The sequence below is a fragment of the Neofelis nebulosa genome, chromosome 9, assembly GCF_028018385.1.
Source record: "Neofelis nebulosa isolate mNeoNeb1 chromosome 9, mNeoNeb1.pri, whole genome shotgun sequence".
In the NCBI taxonomy this organism is placed as follows: domain Eukaryota; kingdom Metazoa; phylum Chordata; class Mammalia; order Carnivora; family Felidae; genus Neofelis; species Neofelis nebulosa.
The window spans coordinates 122,270,027-122,285,471 of NC_080790.1; the positions used below are offsets into that span (position 1 = coordinate 122,270,027).

A 15,445-nucleotide genomic window follows, 5' to 3' on the forward strand; every position below is an offset into this window, starting at 1 on the left:
CCCGCTTTTCAGATGAGGAAAATGACACTTGGAACAGTGACTTGTTCAAGGTCACTGGGCAGGAGATTCAAACTCGCGTCCCTTTTGCGTTCCTGAGTTCTGACGCCACACTCTTCTTGTCATATCTGGCTGCCTCCCCAGCTGCTTCTGCAGCTGCCTGGGATGGCTGGTCCCGTGCGGGCCACAGGGCCTTTCCTCCAGTTTTCCGAGACTGGGCTGCTGTTGCCCATGCAGGAAAACTTGGCTCCCGGCTTCCAGTCCACCCTAAAAACCAAGCTGAGCCGTCCAAAGCCATCAGCAGCCTTCTCTCCTGTGGAAGCAGGGACCTCACTTCCTCCTTTGAAACTATGATTCTGCAGGGACCTTGGAGGGGTCATGAGGGACAGGCCTCCGCCTCCAAGCCATCTGCAGAGCTCTGGGCCATCGTGAGAAGTGAAGTGGTTCCCTGCAGGGCACACGCACATCCCTGTGAGTGGATGCCAGCCCCTCCCCATCGCAAGTGCTGTGTCTGATTCAGCTCCGAGAACCCAGCACAGGCCCTGGCCCAGAGGAGGCACGTAGCAAGCATTTGCTGAATAAAGAAATGCGCCTTTGGCATCGGAGGTGTTACAACAGACCCAACTGAGAAAGGAAAATGAGGATGGCTATTACATTGAAGAAGAGGTGGGGGGACACGCTTACAGTATGGTGTCCACTGTAAGAAGCAGAATGCAAAACCGAAGACCCCAAAAAGCCCATGGAACCCATGGAACTCCGGTCTGATTGGAATTGTGTCAAACAGCATGCATGTGTGCAAAGAACTCCTAGAGGAGAAGGCAGATCAAAATACTAACGGTCGTATCACTGTGCAGTTGGCTTCTGCGGAGTTTTACCGGCTTCCCTCATTTTTCTCCAGAATGTACTAACAGAGCGTATGCAACTTCCCAAAGAATAAAGAAAGGCCGTACCTAATTATTTTTTAGTAACATAGTTTTAGATGAAGTTTAGGGCACCGTCTGCCTCTCTGAACCCAGAGCCAGCTGCTGGGTGCCAGACAAGGCTTCGATGTCCTGCGGGCTTGAGGACAGCCGCCCAGGGCCTGCAGGACGCACACCGTGGCACCAGGAACTGCCTGTCACCTGTCCAGGGCCCTCGGGCCAAGAGTGTGGATGCCGGGCCTGACAGCCATCTGCCAAATCCTCACCACAACCAGGCACGTTTCCACAACTCCTTTCCCCTCCGGCAAGTCAGTAAATCAAACCGTGTCTCGAACGCAAGGTGGGCCCTTTCTGGTAAAACACAAAAAAACTTAATCTTTGGTCCAGAAGCAGTAGATTGTGGCGGTAAGTCAGCAGCCAAAACCATTAATCTTTGCCGCGTTCCCCAACCGGCCCGAGTAGTAAAGAAGATAATACCCCAGCAGAATCAGTGACCCACTACAAATTGGTCCTGAAAGGTCCACCAGCATAAATAGACTTTTGCTGATCCAACACTTGTTAGGAACCCCAACAAAGAGACTATTGGCTCATCTGATGAGCCGCTTGCGATGGGCCCTTGCAATGGCTGGTGATGGATGACCACCCTCCCTTGGAGGGGAAGATGCAGCTCCTGGTATGGGGCCCTTTCTCATCTTAAATTTGTCCTCAATAAATCACAGGTGCAGAGGAGCCGGCATCAGTTTCATTACACCTACATGCTCCAGTATCAATCATGCCACCATGGCAGCCTGTCTGGGCGCAGTTCATTTCAAGTGGCTTTTTCTGTCCTGATTCCGTTTCCACCACGATCCAAGGGGCTAGGGGCCCTGAGGGCGGGAGGAAGAAGCTTCTCTCTGAAGGTCTGTGCTTCCCTGGGCTCAGCTCCTAATTCCCTCCTCCTTCTCCATTAACCATTTCCCAGACGGGAGCCATTTGAGCTCTGAGGACACAGCCGCGGTGCAGACTTTGAGTCAGAAAGACTGGTTTGGGGACAACGGCTCTGACACAGGCAGACCGGGAACGGGAACATGTGGCCTTACTTTACTGAGGTTCGGTTTCCTCCTCTGGAAAATGGGGCTAATAACAAGGACCTGCTGAGACTGAACAGAGTAATGTGTACCAGGAGCCTAGCAAAATGCTGGGCACAAAGGGGACCCCCAGCTGATCTTAATCCCATGCTCACCCCTGGCTTGGATGGTGGCTCAAGAGAAAATACTGCAGGGTGGCTGGTCCCGCTTTCCCTTCGGTACCCAGGCCCGTGAGAAAATAGAAACCTCACTGTTCCTTTCGCTGTGTCCACCTGCCTGGACCATTGCCGGTGCCAGCCAAGGTGTGTCAGTCACAGCTCAGAATTTATGAAGATGCCACCACAGCTCATTTTTTGTCTTGTCCCTTTCATTGTAGGCAGTTAAAATACACTTAAAACTAAGGACACCAGACAGCTCTCAGACCTCTTCTTAATGCAATAATCAAATACTTTGATGTCATTAAATGCATGTGCAAGGCTCGTCATAAAAGCCGTGAACTTCTTTTTTAAAGAATCATAAATGAGAATAGATGGTTTCTTTTTAGGCAGGCCCTAAGCCGGTCTGCCTACCGCCACCAGAGGCAGGGCCGACACACCCCGCCAAGACGGCTCTCTGCCTCCTCCGAAGGGCACAGCCCAGCTGCCTCTGCTCTGGGGTGGGGCACTCAAGGCCCAGGGGGCAGCCCTGTAAATCTTTAACCACATGAGCAAATCTCTGAGCGGAAGAGAGGAGAGTGCAAAGGACCCTGCTCCTGAGCTGGTCAGGAATGTCAGACAGAACAAGCTCTTCAAAAAGACACTTCCATTCACTCTAAACCTACAGGAGAGCTGGAGTGACAGGGCCATTTATTTGCAGAAGAATTGGGGAGGGGGTGGAAAGGAGAGGCAGAAGAGGAGGAGAAAAGTAGGGACAGGAGAGGGAGGAGGCAGGGAGAGAAGGCGGAGGCTCCGAGAGCAGGTAGGGAGAGACAGAGATGGGAAGGGAAATGGAACCGACTTTCCCCAGCACCTGGCGTCTCACCAGCACGGCACGCTGGCTCGGTCTGGAGCCGCATATACACGCAACACACGCCAGAGAGGAGGCTCGCAACGACAACTATGGCGATGGTGATACGGAGAACTTACTGTGTGTCCCGAGTTGTGTCGAAGTCCTTTCCAGGTACTTGGTTCAATCCTCCCAGAACCCTGTAAGGTGGCCACCACAGCTCATCGGTTCTAAGATGGACACTTCCTTTTTCCCATTTTCACATCCCTGAAGCCGAGATGCTTTTTGCAATCACTGTCAGCCGGGCAGCAGCCTCAATGTCATTGTCACTTCTGGTAACACACATCAAAACTTGCAGAACGGGTATCTGCGGCTTAAAGTCCCGAGGAAAACAGAGGAGCGGTTTTTAAAGAAACCCCCCTGCTAACACTTGCGACACTACAGAAGAGAAACGTGTAGGAGCCAATTCTAAGTCCATCTCTGAACATGAAGAGGTTTTAGTAATACCTTAAATTACTTCACTTGTATTTTCCTTTTTGTGTATGTACAAAGGACTCATGATAAAAATCTATGTCTAAATAAGGTAATTTCCATAACTGTAAAATTAAAATTCTAAGGGGTAAGAAAGTATTGTATCATAGTTTAGTTGGCAATGATTCCATTTTTCTTAGTGTGACAAAAAACAATGGTGCAACATATCATCATTGGCTTCTCAGACTAAGAGATATAGTACTGTCCCATCTTACAGATGAGCAGACTGAGGTTTGGATGCCTTTATTACTTGCCCGAAGCCACACAGAGAGTCAAAACCCCAGATCTTTCTGATTCCAGAGCCATGTTCTCAGCCATAATTGCCATTCCTCTTCAACATCTCTGGAGCCAAATCAACACAGGCACAGGCTCAAATTCCAGCTTGGCCACCTACTGGCTTTATGACCGAGAAAGGGACTTCTAGTCTCTGAGCCTTAAGCTGAGATGCTAATGAAATCCGCTTCTCAAAGTTGGGTGGGGGGGATCCTCATGGGAAAAGGTACAGCACTGTGCCTGGCCCTGAGGAGACACCCACAATGTGGGGTTTGAGTGAGTGTCTCCATAGAGGTCCATGGTGCACTTGAAGAGTGTTCCCTTCCCCTTTGCCTCTGCGGCACCTGCCTGGAGAGGCAGATAGCACCAGGAGGCTGGGTCTAGCACTGGGACACTTTCATTGCTTATTGTTTTAAGTCCCATCTCAGGACCCGCCAGTCTATGCACACTTCTCGCTGCCTATGGGATACTCGGTCTTCCTTCCTACTAACTAAACAACAGCCACATCCTTACCGTCTCACTATCATTATCACCGTTCACGTTTATTGAGTGCCGATACTGTGCCAACACTGTTCGAGGGTCTTTACACCTATTTTGTGCTCACAGTAACCCCAGGAGTGGGCATGTTACAGATGATGAGCAGACTCAGAGAGCTGAAGGACACACAGCTTGCTTTCAGGTGTCCCGGGGCTGTGCAGGGAGCAATGCACCCAGTGTCTTGGGTTCATGCGGTACTCTAATGTGGGGCCAGTGATTCACCCCCATTAGGCAGGAAATTTAAGTTGTGAAGTTGACGTTTAAAAGTCATAAAGGAGGAGCGCCTGGGTGGCTCAGTTGCTTAAGCATCCAACTCTTGATTTCTGCCCAAGTCACGATCTCATGGTTAGTGGGATCAAGCCCTGTGTCAGGCTCTGCACTGACAGCATAGAACCTGCTTGGGATTCTCTCTCTCCCTCCCTCTCTGCCTCTCCCCTGCTCATGCTCTCTCATGCATTCTCATTTTCTCTCTCTCTCTCTCTCTCTCTCTCAAAATAAATAAACACAAAAACAACAACAACAAGGGGCGCCTGGGTGGCTCAGTCAGTTGAACATCCGACTTCGGCTCAGGTCATGATCTCACAGCTTGTGGGTTCGAGCCCCGTGTCGGGCTCTGGGCTGACAGCTTAGATCCTGGAACCTGCTTCAGATTCCATGTCTCCCTCTCTCTCTCTGCCCCTCTCCCACTCGCTCTCTCTCTCTAAAATATAAATAAAAAAATTTTTAAAAATTTAAAAAAACAACAACAAGAGAGTCATAAGGATGTTTCCTGCCTCCAATTAGAAGCCAAACATGTTGACTGTAGAAAATTTCAAAAATACTTTATGACAGAAAGCTATGACTACTCAGAATCCCATTACAAAGAGAATGCCCCCTGGTTCACGTTTTACATTTCTTTCCATTCTGATTTCTCTCCATATTTTATGTGATTGACATTATTCATGCAATTTTATAATCCCGCTTTTTCCCCCAGGATAGGTATTTCTCCATGGTATTGGAAACCCTTTGACAACATCATTTTAGTTTGTTTTTTTTTAAATATTTCACTAAATGGGTTGACCATAATCCACTTAACCATTCCCCTAATGTGGAGGATTTAACCATTTTCCTGTGCTATAGCACAGCTGTGTGCCTAAAGGTTTGTTTATATTTTTATTTCCTTGGGATAAATTACTTATCGTGGCGTTACCGGGTCAAGTGACTTGTACATTTGTTAAGGCTCTTGCTAGAGATTGTCAAATTGCAATTCCTATGCAAGAATGTCTGTTGCAACCCATCCTCGCCAGCATTGAATATGAACATTTTTAAAATTCTCTATTAATTTGATAAATGCAATTTTTCTCTGTTTTAGCATATTTGTGTTTTCTGGTGAACATGAACTTATTTTTCAACTTCATCATCTGATTATATCTGTGAATTCGTGGGATTACAGCAGACTAGTTAAGTGCACCTGCTACATCAAGATGCCTGACCTCGAATCCTGGCTCCCTGCTTCCAATCTGTATGTAACTTTTAAAGCTTTATTTTTCTTCATCTTTCTATAGGGGTGAGAATAGTAACCCCTGCCTCCTCCAGTCTCTGGAAAGAATGAATAAAGCGATCCCATGCAAATTATACCTGGTACATAGATGTTTAATAAATATTAGATACTTCAATTTCTTTTGTAAATTCTTTTTCACACACTTTTCTCATCTTTCTCTTGGACTCTTGATATCTTTCCCATCGATTTGAAAGAGCTCTTTTTATATGAAAGATACTTGTTAGCCCTTTGTGACATTTGTGGTGAATATATTTGAATGGGCTTTTAAAGGTGTCTTCCTTCTGCCTTGATGGTCTAAATCAAATCATTTTAGTGCCATACGTATCTAGTGTGCCTGCATCTAGGAGTTATTTCTATTAAGAAAAGATGTAGAGAAAGGAAGGGGGGTTGGTGTGCCTCAGAAGACGTGACTTTAGTTCACAAGGCTGCATTTCTCACAGACGGGGTAGGACTTGATGGGATTTCTCATACCCACAAACGCAGCCTGAGCACCAGGACCCAGAGAGAATGCTGCCACGGCTCGGACACGGTGATGCCTGAACCCTGCACCTGGCACTTCATGCCGGGGAAGGAAATAATGGAGCTTTCTGGGGCCCAGTCCTTCTCATCCTCAGTTCTGAAGCTGTCCTTGTGTTCACAAGGAAATTTTGACACACGCACACACACAGGATCTCCACTGTACGTACATCACCACTTCCGTGCACTCAGTATTTTTCTGTCAACGAGGGTTCGGAGGAGTGAGAAAGCCCCTGTTTTCATTTTTTATGTCTATTAAAAATAAACATGCTGAGAAGCTGCCTTTTAGTCTCTTTATCAAGCCCCAAACGACGTGTAGCCCTTGTCAACTCGGCGTTGACGAAAGCAACCGGCACGATTTATAAGACGTCAGGAACAAACTTTGTTAAGGGCGGGTTTCCCCTCCATTGATCAAAACGGGTTTTAGCCCAATGATGGGCAACCGGTCCCTCGACGCAGCTCCGGCAGTCGGGCAGTCAGGACGCTGTCCCCAGCCCACCGGCCTGGGCACAGCTCACGGGACTCTTGGCAAGCTCTTGGGCCAGGAAAGCTGGGAAGCCACCTCTTTATGGGTCAGCACAAACGAGATCCATTTCATGCTGAGTCAATTTAATCAATACACTTCTTGCTTTGGAAACTCAGGGCATTTAGAGAGAGCAAAGCCATGATACAGTAAAGCAGCTTTAAAGTCTAATGAGCTTCTCTGTGCTAATTAGTGACTTTGCTAACTGGAAGCTTTCTTTGTTAGAAAACACACCCTTGCCTTGGAGTGACACGAAATGCCAGCTCTTCTACTCCCAAACGTACCTCCCTTTAGCTTTCATCAAGCCACAAAAGGAAGCCCTCGGTTCCTCTCACCCTGTTAGAATTAATACTTGTTGTTGTTGTTCTTGTTTTAATTTAAGCAACTACATTGCATTTTGCCTTGTAAAACCTAGAAAGGGCAAGAAGTCAATTTCTCTTAAATTCCACCTGCCACCCTCCCAGCAGGAACCAGTCAGTGATCTCTGGAGAGTAAACACAGTACCCAGCCCAGGCGCTTCTGGAAGAGACACCATTGTATGCCCCTCCCGCCGCCTCCCATTTCACGGTGAGATTTGGTAATTTGCAAATTGAGCAGCCTTCATTATTTTCCGAGGCACAAGCAGGGTCTCCACTCCTTGCTAGGAGAATGTGACCCAATCATTTGTCACAGCAACGCCCGGATTCTAGAGCACTTGAGAATTCTTAGCCATAAAGCTGATTACTAACACAGGAGTGGTGGGGAGTGGGGCGGGGGTGAATCTTTTAATCTGGGAAGGAGGGGAGGACGGAGGCAAAATGGGAAAGACATAGAGCCCGCTGGTGTGGTTACAGCTCCAAGAGGAGCTTTTGGAGAATCAGAATTACAACTTGGATGTGTGAGTGAAATTTCCCTCCTTCTCGCCTTTCTGCCTCGTTTTCGTTGCCGTCTGGGTCTCTCTGTCACTGTCTCCATCTCTGCTCTTCTGTCCTTCCTGAGCACTTGCTGAAGATACCCTGCCTGGAAATAATTGCATTCAGACCCCTGAGTCCCACTTAAAAGTCTTTAGGACTGATCGAGATAAACTCAATCAGGCTTCTGTTTCCACCCAGAGTGCCCCCATCATTTATTAGACGAATTAAAGTATCAATTTCTGTTTAAACATTAACAGGGTGATGCCAAATATTAGTCAGTTCCTAATAATTTTGAGGGATTAAAAAGATAATAAAAGTAATAGTCCATTACATTACCTACTTCAGCAAGATTGTAATGAACGTAATAAATTCTGGATCAGGGTTATAACAACTTCCATCTATTTAAAATGAATTTGTAGGGTTACTTTCATTAACTATGTATATGGGGGAAAATGATCTGACATATTACTTTAAAAGAGCTGTAAAACCGATTAGGAGAAAATATGCTTTCCAGACAGGGATGCCGGCCACCGGGGACACCCGCATCCTTGGGAAGAGGGGGTCTAGCTGCCGAAACAGCCCGATTCTGGGTTTCTCATCCTGTGCCCTTGCTGCTGGGGAGAAATGAGGACAGAATCAACGCCAGAATGAGGGGAAAGGAGGCTTTTTTCCCCCATCTCTCTCCTTTTTTTTTTTTTTTTTTTTTTTTTTTTTACTCCCCAGGTATATTCTCGCTAATGAACCAGGGCTTGCCATGGGAAGTTCTGCAAGGAAATAAACCCGGAGGCCTGCCCGCCGCCCAGCCTGGCCTCTGGGCCCCCAGGGGAAAGCTGCCGTATTAAAGGGGCCCATGCCCTCATCGCTGGAGGAGACAAGGGAGCGAGCACTTGGCTGCACCACAGAAATTACTGCTGTACCTCGAATGCCCGCTTCATTTATCAATTTCATAGCAGAAAAACCCATATGACTGCCTTGTTCACTCGTACGCTAAATCTCGACACGAAAGCTCCCCACCGCCAGTCAAGTGTGTTATGTGTGGGTCTGGATAAAGTAACTTGAAATACCACTAATGATTTATACTTAATTGAACCTCTAAGTGATTAAAGTGGCAGTAATGAATGAATAACACCCTCCCTGTTCCCTCGCCCGCCGGGCCCAGCGTCTCCAGGCAGAGTGGGCCTCGCCTGGGGACATCAGCTCGGACAGCCAGCCTGAGCCATTCCCTAGGCTTCCCCCCCAAGCTGCTCGTCTGGGTCCGGGCTAAATTGCTCTCGCCTGCAGTAAATGACTCCATAAGCACCGTATCAGACCATTGATCCTTTTTATTAGATTACCCAATTGTAAGGTTAATGCATTTGCATTTGGCAAACGGAGTGGGTCGGCCTGAGTCCCACGCGGGGATCGGTGTTTAAACGGACACACAGGAGAGTGGCTCTATCAACATATTGATTTGTTGGTAGCAGTAACCAGATGCTGATGCCCTTCCCCCACCCAACCCGCCAAAGAAAGTGCCAGGAGAACACAGTTCCAGGGCTGTGTCTTCCTTCCAGAAGCCCTTCTGACAGCCAGGAGACCAACTCTAGTGCCGACCCCCGATACTTGTGTTTCTAGAAGAAGGAAGGGTCCTGCAAAGGCTTTCAATCACCTCAGACAGGGATAAATGTGGGCCCCTCACCTCGGACCAGGAACGCAGCTGATTTCTCTAAATGAGGGAGAGCCAGGACTTAAATCAGTGACAAGGACACAGCTTCAGAAGCCAAAAATTCTTCTTTTCTGAAACTCATAGAGTCAGACCAGGGCAGCCATTTCTACCTCGGTTACTATACTCGACATGAACTTTTTCTTGGATTTTCTAAACACATTAACCAAATACCATTAAAATGGTCCACCATTGTTAAGGCTTTTCTAGTAAGTAAATTTCTAAGTTGGAAGAACATACTTTGTTAATCTAACATGAGTTCTACAATGAAGATAGTTTTCTGCAACTAGAAGCTACCCAGAGAAATCACTCCAGAAAACCGTGTTCCTTTATAGATGGGGAAACTGAGGCCCAGTGAGAGAATGAATCTTACCTGAGGCCCCCCAGTGAGTTCATGGAAAAAGTCCCCAGTCTTCCGCCTTCCAGATCAGCCTCCGGTAAGAAGGCAAGACTCCTACAAGAGGTGGCTTTGAAGCTGTGACACTGAAGAAATAGTCTTTTTATACAAATGTCTTAAGACACGAGCCATATTTCATATTCAGCTGCATGAACTAGGTCTTTGTCTGAATCGTCCTGCGGAGTAAGATTCGCTGTGAGTAGTGCTTACAGGATGGATTTGTTCAGCATCCTGCATCTGAGGACAAGGAAGGCAGTTTCCTCAGTACAATTCAGTTCCCTTTTTCCCCTCTCCACCTTCCAAAGAGAGCCAGGAGCCTGGGGAGGAGCCTGTCCTGTGAAGTCAGACATAGAGAGTTCAAGTCGCGGCTCAGTCACTTGGGGGTCAGATCATCTTTCTGAGCCTCAGCCTCCTGATTTGTAATAATCCTTCCCTTGCCAGATTGTTTTGAGATGCAGTGGGTTTATATGGGTAAAAATGACTGGCTTGGATGCAGCCCTCGTCCAAGTAGGGCTTCTTATCTGTCGGTTCCCTCCCTCCTGGTTTCTAGGACAATGGTGATCCCCTGGTCCCTACAGGCAGTAACTAGTAGATGACAGGGAGCTGGGGACAGCTCACACTAGTGAAGAGAGCTGCTTACCTACCCGGCTCTCTCCTACAGACCCTGTCCTGGCCCGAGTGTCAGAGGACCTAAGAAGCCACAAGGAAGAGGGTAAGGCCATTGTTAAAACAATAATCTTATTCACTTACGTTTTTAGAGCACTCTGTCATTTATCAAGGGCTTATTACATGCATTTAACCTTGTCTAATGCTCCCAACAACACTGTAAGGTTCAGATGGTTATGCCCACTTTACAGAAGCAGAAATTGAGGCTTGTGAAGGCCAACTGACTGTCCGAAGTGACAAACCTAGGAAGATCCAGGGCTGGGATTTATACCCAAGCACATCAGCCCCCAGGATCTGTGTTCTGTCACTGTGCCTACCCCACTCCCCACTCCCCTCCCAGGACTGGAGGTAACTTTGCAGCAGGGGACAAACCAACATTCAGAGACCCTGCTTCTCCTTCCCTTTCCCGCCTGCTCTTCCATTAATCAACAGCCCTAGTGGCAGGCAAGGGACAGGAAGGCATTTGTCCAGAGCTTCAGATGTGAAGGGGAAAAAAAAAAATCACTGAGTGAGCAACAGTTGGCCTTGATGAGTTATTGAGAAAGTGCTGAGGTGGCAGGTGAGGTGGTGACAGGTCCCTGGGGGCCCACGGGAAGCAGGGTATCTGATAGGGAGTGTGATGCGGGTAGATGCCATCTGGAGATAGTCGAGGCTGGTCTCTCTGGGAAAGAGGACAAAGAGAGGCCCAGCTAGAAGAGGCTATTTATCCAAAAATTTCTCAACGTTAGAGCTTGGTACCCAATACGCTTTGGCCTGAGCAGGCCAAACTCCCAATTCCCATAGGCCAATCAGTCAGCTACCGCTTCTGTTCTAGGGAGGATGCTCAGAATATCAGGGTAGGGGAGCTGGATAACCTGGAAAAAAGTGGCCTGTATAGACATGGACAGACTTTTTGTCTCCAGGTAGGCCTGTGTTCATCTGCAGGGATGTGCGTGCAGGTGTGTGTGTGTGTGTGTGTGTGTGTGTGTGTGTGTGTGCACGTGCAGCACATGACACTGATCGTGATATGTGGGACAGTGTCTCTTCATGTAGTTGTGTCTCCAGGAGAGGAGGAGGAGGGTGGTGGGCATGTGTCTTAGTGACTGTAACTACTCAGACTGCCTGTCTGCATATCTGTGGACACGTGAAGCTATTATGCCTCCATGAGAGGTTTAATGGCCACAGCCCAGCAGAGGTGAAGGACAGTGGGGGAACTTGGCCCTCTCAATAATAGGAATGTGACCACTCAGAGAATTCTGTGCCGCAGGGTCAAGGAGGGAGGGTCTGCTCTATCTTGAAGAGTCAGGGAGGGATGTCTGGGGGAGGGGCATTTGTTGATTGCAACTTCTTCCCGAGTCCCTGATGGGACAGACTTGAGCCTGAATTTGTGGAAATTTCTATTGCCAACCAACGTCATATTTGCTCTATTGTTACCAGAGCAGACTGAAATGGGGACACCGCCCAGGCCACACAGTATGATGAGCTAAGGCAGTTAACCAGCTGTCTCCCCGGAAGTGTAACATGTGCTTCCCACCAGGCCCCATGCACATGGGAGGAGACAAGAGGAACCAGGACAGATCCCTGGCCGCCCGGCCACCTGGACTCCTGGACCTGGGGCTTCTGAGTACTTTCTCGTGGGTGGGTGTTTCGAAGTCTGAGCTGAAAGACTCAGAAAGACACCACAACACAGAAAGACAGAACCCTACCCAGAGCTGGACACTGGCCTGGATGCAGTGGTACCTGAATACCCCTTCTGGCACCACCTCTCATGCTACGTGCCCTTTCAGCGACGCGAGCCTCAGTTTCTTCATCTGCCCAATGGGGTGATTATTCCTCCCATGGAATTTATGCACATGGGGGCTAGAGTCCTGACCCTTAGCAGCTACACAACCTCAAACAAATCACGAAGCCCTCTGAGGCTCTGGCTGCTCATCTGTGAAACAGGGATAATAGCAGCAAATGAGATAATGTGGAGGAAAGCACTTTAAAAATTTTTTTTAAATAACATCTGAGAGAAGTCACCTGTGAGATGGAAAATCTCAGCTGGATTCTCAGCTCTTGGCCTGGTCTGCATTGCTGGCTGGGCATTTCTTAGAGAATTTGGCCCTCTTGGTGTTGCCTTCAGGGGGTGAGGAAACCCGCAGAAGGGGGTCCAGGACCCCAAGGACAGGAAGGCCCAGGGACAGAGTCTGCCAGCCAGAAGGCACTGGCCCGTGGCTCCCTGGAGCTGCACAGCAATGATTCAGGAAAAGGCTGACAAGGATATTAGCAGTGTGGGTTTTTTTTTTTTTTTTTTAATCCTGAGCCCAGAGAAAATGCACGGTCAGGAAGAAAGGCGCCCAAGAGAGCAAGGAGAAAGAGAAATAATCAGAATTAGCCAGCGGGCAGGCAGCATGAGCAGGGGCAACTGAGCCCCACAGAGGGCCGGGAGCCCCCGCAGGACCCCCGGCTGGGGAGGCGGCCAGGAAGTGGGCAGGCCTGGCCAGGCACACGAGGGGTGCTACTCCTGCAGCCGGGACCTGGGCCACTGGAGCCCAACAAGCAGGCGCAGTGAAAGACAAAGAAGCCATCGTCAGGTGAGTCCAGCAACCCCTGGGGCTGCCATGTAACCCCTGGGACCCCTCCAGCCACAAGGTATGGAAAGGGTCCCAGCAGAGGGTTTGAGTTCTCTGTTCCCCATTGTTCACGGGGCTCTGGATGTCAGCGCTGGGGTTGGGGCCGGCCAAGAGTCTGCTCAGACACTGCAGAATGTCTGCAAAGCCTCTGCAGACAGGAGACCTCCGTGCCCCCTCCCTCAAGGCTGCAATGAGACAACATGACAGAGACCATGGCCCAAGAAAGCCACTGGGGTGCTTTTCCTGACAGGTGGAACGGGTGTATCAAGGTATTCCAGAAGGTGGTTCCCAGTGCCTACTTTAAGAGCGGAGAGGAATGGATTTTGATGAGCTGGGGCTGAGAAATCCACTTACATGGGCAAGGGAACTGACATCCTTCCTAACTGAAACCTGCTTTTCACAAGTCATGTTAGACTATCGGATTGCTTAAGGGAAAAAAACTGTCCCGAGAGAAACACAACACACACACACACACACACACACACACACACACACACAGCGGGTAGAGGGGGGGGAGAGGGAGAGAGGGAGAGAGACGGGGCAGAGCAGAATTAACGCATCAGCCCCTGATTCCACTCCAGATTCCAAATTAATGGAGTATAAATTAATGACAAACGTGTGTGATATCCTGGAAGTCAGATGCTTCTCTACACCCCCTTGCTGTCCTCAGGCAAAATGCTTCCCTTCCCCGAGCTGCTTTTCTGAGAACATGATTACAGGGAAGGGGGGTTGTATACCCCCAAGTCACCCAGGCCATGGTGGGAACCCATTCGGCCCAGCCTTTATTCTACGAAGGGCATTAAATTAAGATTTGACAGTGTCTGTGTGAACAGAGCCGTTATACAGAGTTAAATTTTGCCCGTGTTAAAAGCATCATTTCCTGAATGCTACACTTACTACACCAAAATTTTGGTAACACCACCGTGGCCTTTTGCCCCCAGTATTTTACTGTTCCAGTGAATCTCGATAAATGGAAGCACTGGTGCCCGTGTCACCCTCTGATCTCTGAACCCCATCTCCAGCTCCTGTAACGTAGGCTCCCTTCCCTCGTGATGTGAGGTAAATTGGGATCTTATCATTCAGATGAAGTATAGAAGGAAGAGAGGGTGTGCTTTCCCCACAGCCTTGCTGACTGTCCAAACCTCTCTGTGCAAAGCTCTAAATTACACTTGCTCACGCAGAGAGCCCAGCAGACGTTCCCGAGAACCGCCTCGAGCTCCGGATGGAGCTGTCTCCCACCAGAGCTGCTCTGGCTCACCGCAACCAGCTTTTGTGTTCCTCTCTGGGGCGCCAGGTCAATGCAAGGGTCATCCGGACCCTCACCTTCCCAGCCCACTCTCTATGGGTCACCTAGGTGAACATCGAGCCCAAACAACAGCCCCCCAAATTTAATTTATTTCTACCTAAACAAGTTCTTTTATCATAAAGCAATAAATTTGTCTTGGTGCTAGCAATTTGTTGCGGGTGACATAACATTGCAAATTGATTAATCGCTACCGTACGGGGCAAAATGAGAAAAGCAAGGAATTATTATGAATAGCGTCCGTCTTTTACGGGAGGGATTCATTATTCAAAAGTGCTCACTGGTGCTTACATGTGCCCTCGGTGCAGATTACATCCATTTGCAGACTTCCCACATCATGCTTACACAAATCAACAAACGTGCATTTATTAAGACATAGAATGAAGGCTATTTAAAAGTGAAAAATGGCCTTGTGCCGTTACTTTTCTTCAAGGAAGGCAAATCTGCGTGGGATGTTCCTGGGAAGTGACACTGTAGCTGTCACACGAGCGTCTCTGGGTTCTGTGCATGCGGGCTCATGCAGGCGCTACCAAAGCAGCCAGTTCTGCCACTGACAGCCCCAGGGTCTGAAACACCCCACCGGTGGTTCTGGAAGCCTTGCTCTGGCTCAGGAGACTTCAGCGATGGGCTGTCACCACCTGCTGGGTGAGGACCAGCAAGTAGGAGTCAAGTCTCTGAGAAGGAGCCTCCTAACCACCCCCCATTCTGGGATGGGAAAGGAAACAAATATTCACTGAGCACCTACTCTGTATCAGACACCAGGCTGAATGCTTTATTTGCATTGAATAAGTAAGGCAAGCCCTTCTACTTTTCTGAATTTCACAGGGTGGTTGCAAAGACCAACTGAAATCATACAGGCACATAGTCAATGCTCAACACATGTTAGCTGTCATTGCTATTCTAATTACCATCAATCATGCTCCAGGTGTTATTATCACCATTTTCAGATGGGGAAACAAAGGCTTAGAAAGGTTGCAAGACTTGTCGAATGGCGCAGTGAGTACG

General features: G+C 48.6%; 1 long non-coding RNA gene across 1 annotated transcript; it reads left to right on the forward strand.

Annotated features, from left to right (window-relative positions):
• The first annotated feature begins 7,655 nt into the window (after positions 1-7,655).
• Positions 7,656-9,085, forward strand: LOC131486258 (uncharacterized). The gene is made up of 2 exons (XR_009249269.1): positions 7,656-7,765; positions 8,505-9,085. It is a non-coding gene; the product is annotated as an uncharacterized LOC131486258 (long non-coding RNA).
• The last annotated feature ends 6,360 nt before the right edge of the window (positions 9,086-15,445 follow it).